The sequence below is a fragment of the Herpailurus yagouaroundi genome, unplaced genomic scaffold (genome assembly GCF_014898765.1).
Source record: "Herpailurus yagouaroundi ecotype Mexico unplaced genomic scaffold, PumYag 142, whole genome shotgun sequence".
Lineage (NCBI taxonomy): Eukaryota > Metazoa > Chordata > Mammalia > Carnivora > Felidae > Herpailurus > Herpailurus yagouaroundi.
This window is the reverse complement of record NW_024412397.1, coordinates 17,469,098-17,474,030: the sequence shown is the minus strand read 5'-3', so window position 1 is coordinate 17,474,030 and position 4,933 is coordinate 17,469,098. Positions and strand designations below refer to the sequence as shown.

Genomic DNA, 4,933 nt, shown 5'->3' with positions numbered 1-4,933 from the left:
TTTTTTTTTTTTTTTTTTTTTTTTTTTTTTGTTTTATGGAACGCTTCACGAATTTGCGTGTCATCCTTGCGCAGGGGCCATGCTAATCTTCTCTGTATCGTTCCAATTTTAGTATATGTGCTGCCGAAGCGAGCACGGAGTTAAGACTTTTTAAAGTTTATTTTGAGAGCGCGCCCACCCATGAGCAGGGGAGGAGCAGAGAGAGAAGGTGAGAGAGAATCCCAGGCAGGCTCCATCTGTCAGCTCAGAGCCCAATCCAGGGCTTGATCTCACGAACCATGAGATCACGACCTGAGCCGAGAATGAGAGTTGGGACGCTTAACTGACTGAGTCACCCAGGTGCCCCAGGAGTTTAGACTTTTAACTGTGACTGAATAAAGAGGCTGGAAAATCTTCTTTCCTGAAAGCAACTATAAATATGGATGAAAGAAAGGAAGAAAGAAAGGAGGGAAGTAAGGGAGGGAGGGAGAAAGGAAGAGAAGGGAAGGGAAGGGAGGGGGCTAATACAGACAAGCAGCCATTTTAGTACTCTAGATGCCAACCAAAGGCATGCAACAATTTAAAAAGCATTTATGATTGAAAAACTTCTGCATTTGGGGTGCTAACAATGAGTCTCTAAGGCATTCTTGCCTGAACTGGCTCCCATTCCCCCATCCAGCTCCAACGTCATGGAGGTTATGCTAAGGCAGGCTGTGAGCACTGGCATTGTCTCCGCCATGGTCAAAGGGGACTCCCTGGATTTAGAGCAGTGGAAAACACCTGTGCCGAGCAGCATTAGCAATGCTCTTGGTAGAGGATGAGTGGAGAAGACCAACAGCTCTACCAGTTTGAGAATGGGATTGGGGTTAGGGCAAGCATCTGTCTGGTTGAGGTAGCAGGCATGTGCAATGGAGACCAGAGAGGACCCAACTATTCACTCACACATTCCCAGATTGCACAGAGGAGACACAGAAGGACCCAGCAGAAAGTAAGCATCAGGGTAGACTCAAACATGGCCAAAACTTGAATGTGTTCCCCTACCCACACACAGACACATTGATAGAGGATGGAAGTTTTATTGGCTCAAGGTATCTGAGTACACCTCTGTCTAATCATTAGCCGACTTGAGGCTCTGCAGACACAGGAGTGACCCCTAGGAAGCCAAGCTTTACAAAAATTTAAAGAGGGGTGCCTGGAGAGCTCAGTTAGTTAAGCGTCCAACTTTGGCTCGGGTCATGGTCTCAAGGTTCATGGGTTCAAGCCCCACATTGGGCACATTGTCCGCACGTAGCCTGCTTTGGATTCTCTGTCCCCTTCTCTCTGCCCCTCCCCTGCTTGTGCTCTCTCAACATTTTTTTTTTTTAAATCTAAAGAAAAGTGAGTAGAAATATCTGTGTCCACATACTTTGGAGGAGACAGATTTCACAGATTTATCTCAGGCAGGTTACTAACCTAACAAACAAATAACCAAGCAGCAGCAACAACTTGTGTGGGGGAGAATGGTTAGAATTCAGTTACCACAATATATTATCTAAAGTTTCAAGTTTTTGGGACGCCTGGGTGGCGCAGTCGGTTAAGCGTCCGACTTCAGCCAGGTCACGATCTCGCGGTCCGTGAGTTCGAGCCCCGCGTCAGGCTCTGGGCTGATGGCTCAGAGTCTGGAGCCTGTTTCCGATTCTGTGTCTCCCTCTCTCTCTGCCCCTCCCCCGTTCATGCTCTGTCTCTCTCTGTCCCAAAAATAAATAAACGTTGAAAAAAAAATTTTTTTTTAAAATAAATAAAAAAAAAATAAAGTTTCAAGTTTTTAACCAAAAAATATGAAACGTGCAAAGAAATAAGACAGTGTATTCTTACACAAGGAAAAAAGCAGTCAGTAGAAACTCTCTGAGTGTCCCCAGTATTACCCTGATACCAAAAACAGACAAAGATATCACAAGAAAATAAAACCAAAGACCAACATCTTTCAAAAACATAAATGCAAAAACCCTTGACAAAATACTACCAACTGAAATGAGCAACATATGAAAAGGATTATATACCATGACCAACAGGGATTTATCCTACTAATGCAAGGATGGTTTCACATCTGAAAGTGAGTCAATGTAAAACACTGTTAATAGTATAAAAGACCAAACCACATGATTATCTCAATAGAAGCAGGAAAAAAAATCTGATAAAACATAATATCCATTCATGATAAAAACTCTCAGAAGTTAGGAATAAAGGGCATCTACAAAACAAAACAAATAACCCACAGTTTTACTTAATGGTGACAGAATTGCTATTATTATTATTATTATTATTATTTCCCTAATATCAGGCGGAAGCAAGGACATGACTCTTGCTATATCTATTCAACAATGTACAAGAGGTTCTAGGCAGGGCAATAAAGAAATAGCATTAAAGCATCCGTATTGGAAAAAAAGAAGTAAAACTACCTTCATTCATAGATGACAAGATCCTGTATGTAGTAAATCCCAAGGATTCAACAGACAACCCACTGCAACTAATAACACGGGTAGTGCCAGCTAATCTTTCACAAAGGAGGAAAGAATATCCAATGGAATCAAGACAGTCTCTTCAGCAAGTGGTGCTGGGAACACTGGACAGCGACATGCAGAAGAATGAACCTGGACCACTTGCTTACACCAGACACAAAAATAAACTCAAAGCGGGTGAAAGACCTCAATGTAAGACAGGAAGCCATCAAAATCCTGAAGGAGAAAGCAGGCAAAAACCTCTTTGATCTTGCCCGCAGCAATTTCTTACTCAACACGTCTCCAGAGGCAAGGGAAACAAAAGCAAAAATAAACTATTGGGACCTCATCAAAATAAAAAGTTTCTGCACGGCGAAGGAAACAATCAGCAAAACTAAAAGGCAACCGACAGAATGGGAGAAGATATTTGCAAATGACATATCAGATAAAGGGTTAGTATCCAAAATCTATAAAGAGCTTATCAAACTCAACACCCAAAAAACAAACTATCCAGTGAATAAATGGGCAGAAGACATGAATAGACACTTCTCCAAAGGAGACTTCCAGATGGCCAACCGACACATGAAAAAATGCTCAACCTCACTCATCATCAGGGAAATAGAAATCAAAACCACAATGAGATACCACCTCACACCTGTCAGAATGGCTCACATTAACAACTCAGGCAACAACAGATGTTGGCGAGGATGCGGAGAAAGTGGATCTCTTTTGCATTGTTGGTGGGAAGGCAAGCTGGTGCAGCCACTCTGGAAAAGAGTATGGAGGTTCCTCAAAAAACTAAAAATAGAACTACCCAACGACCCAGCAATTGCACTACTAGGCATTTACCCACGGGATACAGGTGTGCTGTTTTGAAGGGACACGTGCACCCCCATGTTTATAGCAGCACTATCGACAATGGCCAAAGTATGGAAAGAGCCCAAACGTCCATCGATGGATGAATGGATAAAGAAGATGTGGTATATATATATACAATGGAGTATTACTCAGCAATCAAAAAGAATGAAATCTTGCCATTTGCAACTAGGTAGGTAGAACTGGAGGGGATTATGCTAAGTGAAATTAGTCAGAGAAAGACAAATATCCTATGACTTCACTCATATGAGGACTTCAAGAGACAAAACAGATGAACATAAGGGAAGGGAAACAAAACGAATATAAAAACAGGGAGGGGGACAAAACAGAAGAGACTCCTAAATATGGAGAACAAACTGAGGGTTACTGGAGGGGTTGGGGGAGGGGGGATGGGCTAAATGGGGAAGGGGCACTAAGGAATCTGCTCCTGAAATCGTTGGTGCACTTGATGCTGACTAATTTGGATGTAAATTAAAAAAAATAAAAAAATAAAATAAAGGTGAAAAAAATAAAAATAAAAAATAAAACGGGTGGCAAAGTCACAAGATATAAATCAATACGCACACATCGGTTGTATTTCTGTATACTAACGACAATTCAGAAACAAAATTAAGAAAACTATTCCATCCACAATAGTATCAATGAGAACAGGATACTTAGAAGTAAAAAGATTTCTATACTGAAAACCGTAAAACACTTGAAAAATTAAAGACTAAATAAATGGAGAGACACTCCACGTTTACGGATTGGAAGACTCAGTATTGTCAAAGTTGCAATTCTCCCCAAATGGATCTGTGTGTTCAACACAAGCCCTATTAAAATCCCAGCAGGATTTTTGTGGAGATTGACAAACCGATCCTAAAATCTATATGGACATTCAACGGAATTCGAACAGCCAAAATAATTTTCAAAAAGAGCAACGATTGGAGAACTTCTACTCTCTGATTTTAGAACTTCCTAAGAAGCTACGATAATCAAAACAGTGTAATGCTGGCACACTGTCACATAGACGGATCATCCAGATAGATGTAGCAGAAATGAGAAGCCAGAAAGAAACCTACGTCTACAGATTTTTGGCAAAGGTACCAAGACGGTTCAACAAAGGAAAGAACGGTGTTTTCGATAAATGGTGCTGGGACCATTGGGCATCCATATGCAAAAAAATCTGAACTTTGAAACTTACGTCATACCATACACAAACATTTAACTCAAAATGGATCACGGACCTAAACGTAAATAAGTGCTACGATCATAGACTTCTGGAAGAAAACACAGGAGAAAATTGTGACTTTGGGTGATGCAAAGAGTTCTTATATCAGTTGTCCTTTCCATTAAGCGTGATCCATAAAAGTAAAAATTAGCAAAGTGAATTCCATCAAAATTAAAAACTCTTTTGCTTCAAAAGACTTCATTACATATCACATACTAGGAGAAAGTATTTGCAAACCATATATCTCATAAGGGACTCATATCCGGGGCGGGGTGGGGAGGAATATATATTTCTCTTAAAATTCAACAATAGAACAACAAATGACCCAATTAAATAGCAAAAGACTTGAATAGACATTTCACCAAAGAAAATATACAAATGGCTCATAAGC

At 40.6% G+C, this 4,933-nt stretch overlaps 1 non-coding gene across 1 annotated transcript; it reads right to left on the bottom strand.

Moving 5' to 3' along the window:
* Nucleotides 1-29: 29 nt before the first annotated feature.
* On the bottom strand, nucleotides 30-136 carry LOC121033264 (U6 spliceosomal RNA). Its single transcript, XR_005791790.1, has one exon. It is a non-coding gene; the product is annotated as a U6 spliceosomal RNA (small nuclear RNA).
* Nucleotides 137-4,933: the final 4,797 nt, after the last annotated feature.